Genomic DNA, 14,922 nt, shown 5'->3' with positions numbered 1-14,922 from the left:
CAATAAGTAAAGCTTCTGTCCATCCATTAATCATTGTGCATTTTAGTATGTTTTGTCTCTTTTTTATTTAATTTTTTTTTACTCACTATGTGTTCACAGCTCTGGTTAATGCATTATAATAATGATTTTACCATAAAATATCATTGCAGGTTGTGTGTAAACAGGAAGCATGCATTAACTTGTGCTTAATGCAATTGTATCTGTAAATTAAACATTATAACACAGGGTTGGTAACATAAATCACTGTGTTCCACTGAATAAGCTGGGAAAAAAGTTAAATTTAGCATTTCTTTGAAAGCAACACTGAAATCAAGGGGCAAAATTTTATTGAATGTGTTTTAAAATTTCAATTTTTGGACTTTACGCCATAAATTAATCCAGATATCTAGAAATTAACACAAAGTACAGAACTTCATTTTAACGACTTTGTAATAAAACATGTAAAAACCATGAACACCTTTTCTTTTAAATCTTCTGAGGAAATTTGCAAAACTTCACATTTATCTTTTTAGAAATCAAGACTTTTATGAACCTAAAAAGGGCTACAGATAAACAAAATAAAACTTAATCAAGCTTATCATAAATAAGGTAATTATAAACTACTTCTAAAAGCTTTGTCATCCTCATTTGCTCTAAAATTAACAGCTGTCAGTGTATAAAACAGGCCTGTTTGGTAACCTGAATTATATTTTAGGTTTTATAAAAATCTGGTGTTCTCAAAATGCTAAATACAACCAACAGTACCATAAAGCTTTTATTGAAATAAAAATTACAAGGTATCTTGTAATTGAAACACATATCATGCTGTTTTCTTTGGAAGTGACAAATAGAAAGCATTTCACCTGAACTTCAACCTGTTACTGTGGACATTGTTCTTGATAATCATGTTTTTATCTGGATGTTAATGATTACCTTTAGGATCCATCGATGGAGGAGGGCCAAGACAAAAAAATCATCCTCAGGCTACATAATCACAGCTGGAGTTGCAGAAAAATCAAATATATTTAGTATAAAACTTGAAAAAAACATTATTTAATCAACTACTTCAGCATCTAGAAGCTAATAATATGCTAAGCAATAGCCAACATGGTTTTTGCACGTCAAGATCAACCATGTCTGCATTAATTTTATTCACTGAACAAATAYGTGCTGCTTTGAACAAAGGTCAAGTAACTGGTGCTGTATGTATTGATTTTCGTAAAGCGTTTGACACAGTTGATCATTATACTCTCTTACAAAAGTTGATTTCTTTTCAACTTTCATCATCTGCAATACAAATGTTTTCCTCTTATTTGACTGATAGGTGTCAGGTTGTGAAACATGGAAGCTCTGTGTTCGGGTCTCTGCCCTGTTCTGTGGGAGTTCCGCAGGGTAGCATACTGGGCCCATTGCTTTTCCTATTATACATAAATGACCTTCCAAAAATATTGAAGTATTCAAATATTTTAATGTATGCTGATGATACTGTTCTTTTTTTGTCTGATTTCAATATTGAATCTATTAATAGTCAGTTACAAGCAGATCTTCAGACATTTCATAGTTGGCTTCTAGATAATCTTTTGTCAATGAGGTTGGCTTCACGATATTCTTTTGTCAATTAATGTTAAACAAACTGTGTGCATGTATTTTTCCTCACCCAGGAGACATTTCAATATAACAAATCAACTCACTTTTCTAAACAAACCCCTTGAAATCATCACTACCAACAAATATCTTGGAATTACTTTGGATTCTCATTTGACTTATCGTGATCATGTACAAGTCTTAACCACTAAACTGAAACAGAAATTATGTGTTTATTCAAAAATTAGATCCAATCTGACATCTTCTGTTTCAAATATCTATCTTCATGCCATTATACTCTCAACCATGTCACACTGTTTACCTGTTTGGTCTCTTACAACAAATGAAATCTTAGAACCCATAGTTAGGCTCTACAACAGGGCCTACAAAATTCATAAAAAACTTCCTGGTTGAACTCGTCACTGTACAGCTCTTTCATTGTCTAATGCCTTGACTTTTCAGAATTATGTTTTGTATAGTGGTATTAATTTATATTTTCAGATCTTCCGAGGTGCCAATTATGGAACTCTCTGTGCATTGTTGCCCAAATCAAATTCCGGAAGTGGTCATTCAACTAGATCTGTTACAAAAGGACAACTGATATTACCAACTTTTAAAAACTGTTACGGCCAGAGGTCTTTCTTCTATGTTTATACTAAAGCATGGAATGACATTCCTCAAAACATAAAGTCCATTTCAAAACCACAGCCCTTTAAGAAGAATCTTGTTTGCCATCTGCTGGACACTTTTTGTTGTGTTCATATTCAGACRTCCTATTTTGCAAATGCTGCCTTTTTGAAATTTGGTATGCTTGTTTGTCTTTGTGTCTATGGTGTAAATGATGTGATTGTGATGCTGTATTTCTGAGTGTTTTATGTGCTGCAGAACAGGAACCTGCTGTAAAACAGCAATTATGCTGAGTCAGGCTTGATTTTTAGTAATCTTTTCCTGTTAAATCAATAAATTAAATCAAATCAATCAAGTCAAAAGTTGTGTTTATTTGAGAAAACAATCTGTCTATTAAAGGAAAAGGCAACAACAAAGTGAGCAGAGTAGACTGACCACCAGCTTATCACAATTATATAACTGAAAAACAATACCTTAATCGTATATTGCTATTTTTTATGTTTTTATATGTGCAGTTCATGTAGTTTCTGTGTATAAATACCCATCAGGATCCACATGTTGGCAGTACAAGCAGCAGCCAGAGTGTGTCTCTGCAGGACAATAAAACCAAAGAGCATATTTTCCACTTTCAAACAAGTGATTTGTTAAACTTCCAGTTCTTTCAGATTTCCTCAGCTTTGTTACATGCTTAGACCAACTGCTTTCTCTTTATTTTCCTAAAAAGTCAGGCAGCGGTTCTCAAACGTTTCAGCTTCTGAATGATTAAATAACAGAAACTTTGGACTATTCTAGCAGGCAAACAAATCAAGGACAATACTGTATGAACAAGAGAAAACTTTCCATTTGTGACAATTTTCCTTTAAATAATAGCAGAAATTATTGATATTTGATTTCTGAAAATCATTTCATGATGGTGTTTTATGACATTAAATCTTAAAATACAGCTGATATTTTACTTTCACATACTGACTGTGTGTGTGTCCACCAAAATGTAATAATTAACACTTCAAAGTCCAGCACACAGGGTCAGATTACCCAATTTCTTTGTTGCAAAGACTTAGAGCTCCAAGATTAAACCTTTGGACTCGTATACGTAGGTCAGGCAGTGCGGTTAAAATTCATTCACACATACAAAATAAGAACATGCAGTGCTTGCATCTTTAAAATGTGTTCATTATAAGTGTCTATAAGGGCTAATTACAACTAAGGTCCTATAATTAAACAGGCTTGAGCAATTGTTAATTAAAAGGATGTTGCCATCTAATTTGGACTCATAAACAGTGTTTGATTTGTTGTGTTTTTTTTGTGCACAAATTGTTATTTTTTATATCAACATTTCACCATTTCTCACCAGTTATGTCTCTGTGTTTCTGGACTGTTCAGAGACGGCAAATTTCTGTTTTCTATCATTATAACGGTGACATCTATGTCCACAATTCCAGTGTTGTTGCTATTAGCGCTGCGGAGCAAAGGCAGAGGAGGAAGTATTAAAGAAAATTAAAACAGGCTTGTTTGTTTCAATGTACAGACATAGGCCAATGATTTATGTTCAGATGATGAAGGGGAAATAAGCAGAATCAGTTATATTGAAATGTTTTCTTTTAGCGGTATCCTGGAATGAAAACATGGTGATAAAAGTGTGGCTGGGAAATGCAAACAATAATGCTATAAATCTATTTTTGAACAATGCAAATAAAATACATTTTTACCCACTATGACCTAATTAATAATTAGTTATTATTGTAAAGAAACCAAAAATTGATGCAGTTAAAACAGAAGTTAAATACTTAATACCAAAGCATTAAACATTTGCTCCAGGTTGTGCCAGGATCTGTTTTTTATTTATTTTTTGGTTAGTTTTATATTTTTCTGTATATTAGATTAGATAGTGTATTTTTACAAAGTGAGTTTCTTCTCTGTCGTGCCACACCCAACACCTGATCTCTGTTATCATTAGTCACAGCAGCAATTAATCCTCCCATTGTTTTTGTTTCCTTGATAAAACCTTTAGGTTTTATTTGCGTTTATGTCTGCATTCCTGGGTCCAGAATCTACAAATCATGACAGGTTGTTTAATCTAAAAACAAAAATTTGTCTCCAGGAAGATTTTACAGTATTTAATTTAGACATTTTTTCCCCCAATAAGAAGATCAGCCGTAAGCCAACAACATGTAAGGTGCATTAAATGCATTTTGGCAACTTTTTTTAACCAGCACAATGTTGTCAGAAACAACCAAAACTACTTATTGGGGGTGGAACAATACAGCGATCCATGTCAATATGTTGATTAAATGATTTGTAATAAATCACATTTTAATTGACAGGCGGGAACAAACCAGGACAGAAACTCAGATTTTAGACTTGCAGATGAATAAAGGTCATACACAACCCACAGCTGGACCAAAACAGACCTGATGAAAGTCTCTGAGTTTTGGCCTAGAACTAGAAAATCATGTCCTGTAGTAGTTTGTTTGCACCACCTTCTGACTGAACCACCATCTTTGGGGCAAAAGACGTCACTGATATGGAAGACCCTTCCTGGCGAGAAGTTCGATCTTAAACACAAGTTCTGCAATCTGATGAGAAAACTGTTGTTTTAATGTGAGATGTGTTTTATCTAAACTGTCCCTTAAAACTGCGTTCAGTGCTGAGATGACCCATACAATTAATCCCAGCTTAATCACAGCACAGAAGAAAAATATAATTATGTGAATACTTTTAAAGATTGTTCAGATCTCTCAATAAGAACATTTGTATTTACGATGTATTTAAAAATCTGTGCACATAATAAATTTTCCATCAAACTGATTTAATTACATGCAGGCAAAACAAAAAATAGATCCATATCATACAGACTTTGTGATATTGAGAAATGTATCGTCATTGAAACAAATCAATATGATACTGTTTTAAAGCTGGTGATTTACACCTTTACAGTTCATTTACTTTGTTTTTATTGATACTAAATTCTCTTAGTTGTGTTTGATGACATTCTCTAAATGTTTAAGCCTGAATACAAGAATTTTCTGCCTATTAATACATTTCTTCCAATTTAAAAAAGGCAATGATAAAGGCTGAATGAAAAATCTGCATGTTCTTAGAAAGGCTCATTTTGAGCTAAGTAATATATAATCTGAAAGCCCTGTTCACAGAAACAAAATCAGAACCATGCTCTTCCGCATTATCTAATTAAAGCTTAAATTACAACTATTAAATAGTCATAAAAATACGTAAAAGTATATTATGATAGATTTCACTTATGGGCCACAAGACAAATTAAATAATGTGCAGTGCCTGTAATCAGATCATATTCTCTTCCTTTTTCCCGCAAGATTGTAACAAATAATGAAAGTTTTTTTTTTTTTTTACTCAGGCAGTTACTGAGAGTGCTGGAGGGTGATCAGCTGCAGCTCGGCACATAAAGCCTGCAGGCAGCAGCCATTAGAGGGAAAAGAACCCCCTGTATGTGGGAATCACAAAGCCCTGATTCTGTGATCACACGGGGCTTCGTGTGAGCGACTGTGGGAGCTGTTCCCCGGCACATCTAATACTTTCCTTCTGCCCACCGATCACATCCTCACATCCACCCTATCCCTCGTTATCTGCGTTGGCCTGACGAGGCCGGTGATGCACTCAGAAACATAAATATGGAAGAAACAGGTTAAAATAGTAAATCTGGTGACGAGTCTCTATTTTTTCAATAATTCTGAAAAAGTTAGGACGTTGTATAAAATGTCAAAACCAAATTTCAATGAACTGCAAACCTCCTGTTTTATTGTTTATGTTTTGCTGTTTCTTATTCAGCCTTTCAATGCCCCGCCCTGTTGTTTTTGAGCTGTATATCAAATTCAAAATTATCTGGTTTTTCTAAAAGTCGTACAGTTTCTAAGTAAACCATTTTACTACGTTTCATTACAAAAAAAAAAATCAAAAATCCTTGCATTGAGTTTTTATTTACAATTTACACAACACGCATGTCAGAAACGCTTCAAATGTTAAAAAATGGGTAGTTTAGTTTATGTTAGTGATATTATATCAGAGGTGCCATTATAAAAGCATAATAAAAGTGAACCTGCCAATAAATCAGGTGTATTTCTTCTCTGATGACGAGTTTGTGATTTAAGTGAACTAATGCATCATATAATATGTAATGTAATTACAGGGGCTGAATCATGCTTTCAAGTGGAACGATAAGACGCAGGTTCACCATGGAAATAGAGATAAATGGAAGATAAACTGAGGAACAGCTGCAGCTGCGTGCTTGATGAGAATGGCAGTTTGGATTGTATAGATCCAAATCATGATTTTTTTAATCAAAAGAGATGATTTACTTTGTAGGTAGAAATAAGTTTCTGTAAGAGCCTTTAAAAAAAATCAAACATTAACTTCTCAGAAATCATAAATAAACGACCCTTCCTGAGCTCTAAGGAATAATATTTGACCAGTTTATCTTTTCTGGATTAAAAAAAAAAAAATCCAACTTCAGCTAGGCTTTTTGAGCTTTGTCTCCTTACTGTGACTGCAGGCAGTTTTAATCTGAAGAGTGGGGCAAAAATAATTATCATTATCATAAATTTTCTTTTAGTAGATCAGAAAAAAAAAACGTCTGGAGCTGTATTTATGAGACTTCACAGCACGTCAGGGTTTTATTCTCACCCGCCACCAAAAGACAAATGAGGCCAAAAACGTTTTTTGCATGTCTGCATTCTGCAGGTGTATGTGTTTGTATTCCTGTTAACAAAATATCTCGTTGTCAGTCAGTTATGAAAATGACTATTGGACTATTGGAAATAGGTGTTGTGGTTGTGGATGTGCTGACTCAGCTAAATATATGATTGTCAGTAAGACAAGCACAGAAAGTGTTTATCTACATGTCAGCACAGGAAACAGGAGTCAATGTCAGCAGGTTTATCATTTCTCACGTTTTGTCTCCCCGCAGGCCGACCTCCAAACGCCTGAAATGTGTTCGAAGTAACAGCCACATTTACAAATAACAAACAACACATATCAATTCTGGGAAGAGTTGTTTAAAGAAATAGCATAGACCTTCTGAAATTGGGTTATGGGGAATGATTGTAAACAATTAATAAATTAAATTATCTAAATTCGGAGGAAAAGAGTTTAATTCTGACCTGGTAAATGAGCTCAAATGGGTCAGAGCATGGCCAAGATTAAAAAGAATTACTGTTGGCTTGAAAAAAATTTTCATCTCAACATTTTCCTAATGGTTCATGTGGATTCTATTTTTTTATTTGAACATAAACACTGTCAATTTCATGTAATGTTGGTAATTTTGGCTGGAATATCAAACTGTTCCAGCCAGATGTGGCTGCAGAAGGAGAGCTAAAGCTAGCTAGCTGCTAATGCTATTTATAACTGCTATTTCTTTGTTAAGCATGTAAAGTGAAATTGATGTAAAGGTTTCAAAGACAAAGTTCACATAAAATGTAAACTATTTTGAGATAGTTGCTTTTAAATGTCAGCATTTTGTTTCTTTCCGTAACAAACGTGAATACATTTTTGGAAAGACAACATCAACAACATGTTGCAAAAAAAAAAAAATTCACGCTGCTGTGATGAGCAGTTGTTGAGATATTTACATTGAAGTAACAGGAAGTGATGTCAAAGGGGAATGTCTGCATGTAAACAGAGCATTGCTACAACAGCTAACAACACAGACTGTAGAGAAGAATCTGATGTTTCTTTAGGTTTTGAGTCTCTATCAGAGAAATGAAGAAACGTCAGAGTTCAAATAATTTTGTTTCAATAAAAAAAACAGTTTCCTTTCTTAAAGAGTTCAACTTTGATGTCACTTCCTGTTTCACTTTGGTTGAGCTAAGTTCAGAAGAAAATATGGAATTTGTGACAAAATGGGTAAAATCATGTTATGTCAAGCTTCTTAATTATAAAGATATTTTCTTTGACTATTTGTATTTGAGTGAGACGCATGTCACAGGCACTTTAAAGTAGTCTTTTGTTCAACATCTGGTCAAATTTATTATCTTTTTGAAATAGTTCTTTGAAAGAGCAAAGATGGGTTTTATTAAAATGCCAGAGCCAATGTCCATTTTAGGTGTTTTCCTAAAAATTTGAATAAAGTGAACCTGTTGCATCATTGCTTTTACAAATTCAAAGATTCTGACCTGATCAGATTAATGTTTAGAGACTTTAAGTAACAGAAGGATTGAGAAAATGAGCGTCTTTGTGCTGTAATCTAAAGCATCATTACGTCTTCAGTCCTGCCCCGGTCTTTATCGTGTTCCAGGTCTTGAAGGGCCGAGGCAGATCCGGGCTGACGCTTGGCAAACAGAGGGTTCACCTTGGACACTTTCCCAGTCTGTCAAACTGCAAATCCACGGAGACATACAACCATGCTCACTGATACCTACAGCTAGTTTCAAATGTTTCTGTCTCTGCTCATCAGGCTGAACGTTCCTGGCTCAGATGGCACCGAGCGGGGACTTGCGTCATCGGCAGGCAGCCGAGCATTTGCTCCTGAGGGCTGGAGGAGGTTTCAGCTGATGGATTTGGTTCTAGTTGTCTGTGTTTGTTTCGTTAACATGTGTTGTACATATGTGCTCTGACAAAAGGGCTTGTAAAAAGTGAAATGTTGTTTTTTGAAGTGCAGCTTCCTGCTCAGTTCATGGATTTACTTCAGTCAGTTTTACAGATTTTGAGCTAAGACTTGGCGTGGACTTAACACATCTCACACACTGAGATTCAACAGATCCTGCAAGGTATTACAATATCATGAGACTGCTTGTAATGTTAAGGTTAAAAGGCAACAATATTACTCTATTCCTCAGCATAAGATGACCCTATAAGCTCTGACATGATGCATTCCTTCAATGAACAAGGCCTTTAGCCCGTTAATAAAACGTCCTCACTTCCATCGTCTGAGGAGATTCCACTGAAATGAATGGATTTCAGGTCGAAATGTCCAAACACCTGTAGGACTTAGCCCTAACCCTCAACTCGTTTTCATGATTCCCTTTTTATTGCCGGATGTGGGCCATCACACTGGAACTGTTGCTGAGTAAAACACCAATTTATACCCCTTGCTTTGGATAAAGACTGTTGGCGCAGACATTTATCTGCTGCCCCAAAGCACTTTGAGTTTCTCGGGGCTTCACAGTGCTGGTCAGGAACAGAATATGAACACATCAGGTGATCACACTGGATGTTTCTCAGTATTTACTGTTCATGTCCATTAGCTGACAAAAACAGTGTGGTGTCTGGTTGCACACATCGATGGATGCAGTTGTTATGATGGGAAACACTTTTTTTGTGTATTTTTGTTGTTGTTAAACTGGATTTACAAAGCATCCTTGAGCAGTTTGAAGTTTTATATTTTAATTTTGAATACATAAATGAGGATGGTGAAGAACAAAGCAGCCCTGTGTGAACTTTTTGGTTTCTGTTGTGTTTTTGTGTTGGTTTTCTGGTTTGTGGTCTTGGTTTGAATTTTCTGCAAACTACTTTTTTTTTAAATTTGTGAATCAATGTTTTCAGTGATATTGTTTTAGATTTTGTTTTGATCCACAGCCTCTGTTTTTGACTGTTGCACACCACTTGTTCATGTTTTAGGGACTTTTCAGCTGGTTCGGATGTTATCAGTCCATTAAATGGACGTTGTGTTAGTGGTTATCAGTCCCATAGAATTGCTTCAGACTTTCCTGACAGTGCCCCCTAGTGGGTTACCAGTGCCATATACGTTGGAACGCAACAATCTGCTACTGCTGGAGTCCGGTCTACTTTATCGTAGCCCATGTTATTTTCTCTAAAATTAACTTTAGTGGCTTTATGCCTCATATTAACCAGGTTGCATAAAAAACCTTAGTGGTTTTATGCCTCATACTAACCAGCCGACAGTCTGAAGCCATTCTATGGGACTGATAACGGCTAATAATGACTTTTTCTGGGTTGAAAGGTTTGGGAGCCACTGTTTTAAGACATTCTGGGGATGAACACAGTTTGTCATATACCATTGTGGGCGGTCAATGGTTTAAAGTCTTCTTGGAGGTGAGACTTCACTGCAGTTATTTTGACGTGAACCGAGGAGGCAAAGAGAGGAGAAAGTAGAAGCTGGATCAAAAGTGCTAAATGGCAGATGTTGTCAGCAGATAGAAGTGCAGAAATAAGAAGATAAGATGCTTAAATGTTTCCAAGAAAGCCAGGCTTGTGGAGTTGAAGGGTTAATAATTCGATGCAGTTTTCAGCCAAGAAACAGGTGGAGGAAAGGATCAGAAGGAGGTCAATGGGGAGAGGGAGAGAGGACTCACCTGGAGGGAGGCAGGAACAGGAGGAGGTATTAAGCCCACTCAGAGGAAAGTTGCATTTTTGTGAAGTTCGGAGGAAAATTAGACCAACAACATAGAAAAGATCAACAGCTTTTTCTGCTCATCTTTTGTTTCTTTAAATTTTTTTTTTAAATCCTATGGTTTGGAAAACACACAAAGACGGGCTCAGAGCATGCCACGGGTTATAGATATTTACTGTTTCAAAAATGTTGTCACGGAGCCAAGACTTTTTTTTTTTTGTTTGTGCCGGTTTGTGTGTCGGTGCCTGTGGTTGTTGATGAACTATTTATATTTTTAGAAATGCCCTCGATCTTTTCTCCTTCTCGAACGGCTCCGTAATGATTACAAATTTGAGTTTGGTCCAAACTGAGGTCTTATTATCATAAACAAAGGTTTTGTTTTTGATGTTTAACTACTAGTAAAATACTACTAGTAAAATATTTATCCATTTTTTAAACGTTATCTTTTTTTCCAGAAAACACTGCAGCATGCAGGACAGAGGTCCTTCTAGATGTTTGTTAACATTTAGTATCAGTGATTTTTCTAAATATTCATTTTTATTTCCTTTTTCAATAAATTTTCAACATTTTTTGCAGTCTCACTTCTGCATGCTTTGTGATATTTTAGCTATTCATATAAAAAAACTTTCAGCTCATCTGAAAAATAGGAGCTATGACTTTTAGTCTTTTATCTAATATACGTTCTAAATATTTAACTTTAACAACTATTTTTCCATTAAAAAATATTAACATCTCTTCCGTTCTTTAATAAACTTGATTATATTTGAAAACTTCTCTGGGATTTGTTCTATTCTAGTCTTCTTAAGCTACTTTTAGCTTTTAGCCGATTAGTACTTTAGTGCTTTTAGCTGCTGTTCTTTTTATTTTAGGTAGCATTTTGATACCTTTAACTTTTAGTCAGCCTCTTGCTATAGCAATCCAGCAATTTGCTCCCTTTAGCTTTTAGTTTGACTTAATTTCCAGCTAGCCTTTTCATAGTTTTAACTGTTTGCTTTTTTAGCCTTTTAACTAGCCTGTTTATGCTTTTAGCATTTAGCCAATCATTTTTTTGCTTATAGCTGCTCCCTTTGTTACTTTTAGCTAGCCTTTAATCTCCAGCTAACCACCGGAAAATTTTAACCTTATTCATTTTCAGCCCTTAGATAGCCTGTTGTTGTTTGTAGCATTTTTCTTCCAATCATTTATTTTTTTTTACCTATACTGTGTTACTTAGAGGTTTATCGTCACTAAGTACTTTATTCAAGTACTTAAGTATATTTTTGGATTTTGTAATTTCACCAAGTGTTTTTGAAAATAGAAACTTTTACTTTTATTTTGTTACATTTAAAACCTCAAAATTACATTTTGACTTCTTTATTTTATAATTTAACACTTAAGTTACAAATTCAAATATAACTGAATGAAGTGTGCTCAAAAAATGAAGTGTTGATTTTACTCAACATCATGTCAACTGATTGCACTACCTAGTAGAGTAAATATGAATTTAATTTGCTCAACTTGGTTTAGTGGAACCAGTTTGATTAGGTAAATTCACCAGTTTATTTGGTATGCTTGTTTGTCTTTGTGTCTATGGTGTATAATGATGTGATCGTGATGCTGTATTTCTGAGTGTTTTATGTGCTGCAGAACAGGAACCTGCTGTAAAACAGCAATTATGCTGAGTCAGGCTTGATTTTTAGTAATCTTTTCCTGTTAAACCAATAAATCAAATCAATTTATTAGAGTGTGTAAAAGTACTTTTATTTCCCCAATTTTTGTGAACAGTTTCATGACTTTTACAATACTTTTCCCATCAGTGAAATTTATTTTTACTTTTACTTTTACCTTTTTTTAAAGTACTTTATAGAGCTCTGCTTTTAGCTAGCCTTTTGATGCGTTCAGCTAGCTTTTTTGCTTTTTTAGCTTTTAACTTATGCCTTTCCCTTTAGTTTCAGTGAGTTTGTAGTGATATTTGTAGCTAAAACAGAAATATAGAATTTTCTTATCGTAAGAGAATGTAGACCTTTAAAAATAAAAAAGATGTATGTAATGTGCAAAACAAGTCCGAACTTTGGATCCATTTATTTTGAGAAAATAAAACAGGCAGGTCCAAATACGGGCGAGCTATAAATTCAGTGGTTCCTATTTTTAAAGCAGGTTGTGGTTTTTAAAATAGACTTGCTGTATATTAGACCTGTGTGATGTGATTTAACTCCACCTGAGGCTGAAAGAGTCCTGAGAAATCTTCAAGCCACAAACTGTCTTGTTTGTGCAAAGAATTTAACCAAGAACCTCTGTAACTATGTGTGTTTTATAGATGACACCCCCGACCCCCCACCCCCACCCTCCCAAGCACATGACAGTCACAAGGCACGGTTTGAGCGAAACTCATCCTCAGATTCTTTCTCAGCAGCGAGTTTGATGCATTTTCACCACTCAAAAAAAAAAAAAAACCCTCCCTCACTTCAAGCAGTCCCAACAGAAAATTGATCACATGAAGACAATTTCCACAGGAATCCATAAAATTAACAAATAAGAGGTTTAAAAGTTTATACAATATCTATTTTTGTCCTTGTACCATATTATTACTATCACCAGCTGCCAAAAGGCAAAGGCAGAAAATGAAGTTTTTGCTCGCCTGTTATCAAAGTATCACGTGAGCAACTGCAGAGATTTTAATGGAATTTAAAGAATGTTTTCACAGAATGTACAACTTCAGCTGATTAACCTTTAAAACCAACCTGATTCCTGATGGCTGCCACATGTAATTGATCATAAAAATACAGAAATGGCTGTAACTCAGATATTGACCTAAAAGTCAGTGTGGTTAAGACCCCAAAATCAAAATCTGAGTGTAGCCTGACCACGAGATAAAGATTACAATTTTGTCTTTTGTTTATTTGTAGTTAACTCTGTTTGTTAGCAAAATATCTCATGAAATTTTCAGGAAATAATCATTTTATGTATATATATAAAACAGGTTTCGTTTTGGAGCCAACCTAATTTAAGATGGCTGACACAAATAACTGATTTTGGAAAACTCATAAAATGTTCTGATTCAGTCAGTTTTGGATGTATTGAGTTAAAATTTAGTTTAGTTGTACATGACAGTCTTTTTTGCATCACATATTTTTAGTTCTATATTTAGCAGAAAACCTTTACCAAAAACTCTTTGACTGTTACCGTCAACCGTGTTTGCCTGTTAGCAAAATAACTCGTAAACCAGATGAATTTTAGTGAAACTTTCAAAAATTAGTTATTGGATTTAAATTAATAACTGATTACCTTTTGACGTCAATGCAATTCAAGATGGCTGCCACAGCTAGTTGACACTAGTCAACACAAAAAGGGTGCATGACAATTCAGTTATTTTTACCGATATTGAGGTAAAATTTGATGTGGTAGTTGAGAGTCATACACAAAAGTTATTATAGCCATAACTAGAATTGCTGCATGAAAGTTGCTGTGTGACATGCACTCTTTGAATGCCAGGCCTTTATTTATGATTTTCTTTTTTTTTAATATCACATCCGACTGACCTGTTAGCATTCTTTTTTTTAGGTCAGCTAGAGTTTAGACACTAATTAGAGTGGAATCCTTTTTGCCACCGCACCCCGTCATCCCACCACACAGAGGCCAAGTTCATTCAGGAGTAATTTAATTGCATACTTCATGTCCAGATTTTTCTTGCTCCAGTGGCTACATTGTACGCAGAGGACAAACCCTTTGTCATATCGTGAGTTCAGACGCCGAGGGTGAAAGCGTGGCTCTTGGACAGGACGTCCCCTTCTTGCAGGTTTGATGCATAATTATAGCAGAAGAAGAAGAAAGACCAGTGGCTGGGCAAGAGGGCGGGGGGCTTTTTTTCCCTTCTCTTTATGACAGCGTGAACATTCCCATCCAAAACATGTTTAAAAGACAAAATCAACACCCAAAAACACATACACTACAACATAAAAATTTGCATAAGTTGTTTTATTCATAGTTATTGTCCTTTGATATTTCTTTAACTCATGTGTTTTTCTTTTTCTTTTGTTGAAGTGGACATCCTGTAAAGTCAAACCTGAAGCCCTTGGTTGAGTTGTTCTCCGAACTGAAAAGAAAGAGAAAGAGCGGCGAGGGTATTGGGGTGTGTGTGTGTGGGGGGGGGGGGTCTTCGTCATCGTCCTCCTCCTCACCAACTCAACCTTTATGTTCATCCGTTTTGAACAAAGACAACATATTTACACATCGCACTAACGGGAACAATTTCCACTTCGATAATGCGAGGAGGATTGAACTTTTCAAAGGTTTGTGTGTTTTTCAATTTTTTTCCTTGCCGTTCATCGCCATAATTAGAACATTACTCTCCCTGTTTTTAAAACGATATATCTCTTTTTTCAATAAATTCCTCTCTGAGAACTGTACAATCGTACACAGTGTTTGACTTATAT

Source organism: Austrofundulus limnaeus, unplaced genomic scaffold (genome assembly GCF_001266775.1).
Source record: "Austrofundulus limnaeus strain Quisiro unplaced genomic scaffold, Austrofundulus_limnaeus-1.0 Scaffold20, whole genome shotgun sequence".
Taxonomy (NCBI): domain Eukaryota; kingdom Metazoa; phylum Chordata; class Actinopteri; order Cyprinodontiformes; family Rivulidae; genus Austrofundulus; species Austrofundulus limnaeus.
This window is presented reverse-complemented; position numbering follows the sequence as displayed.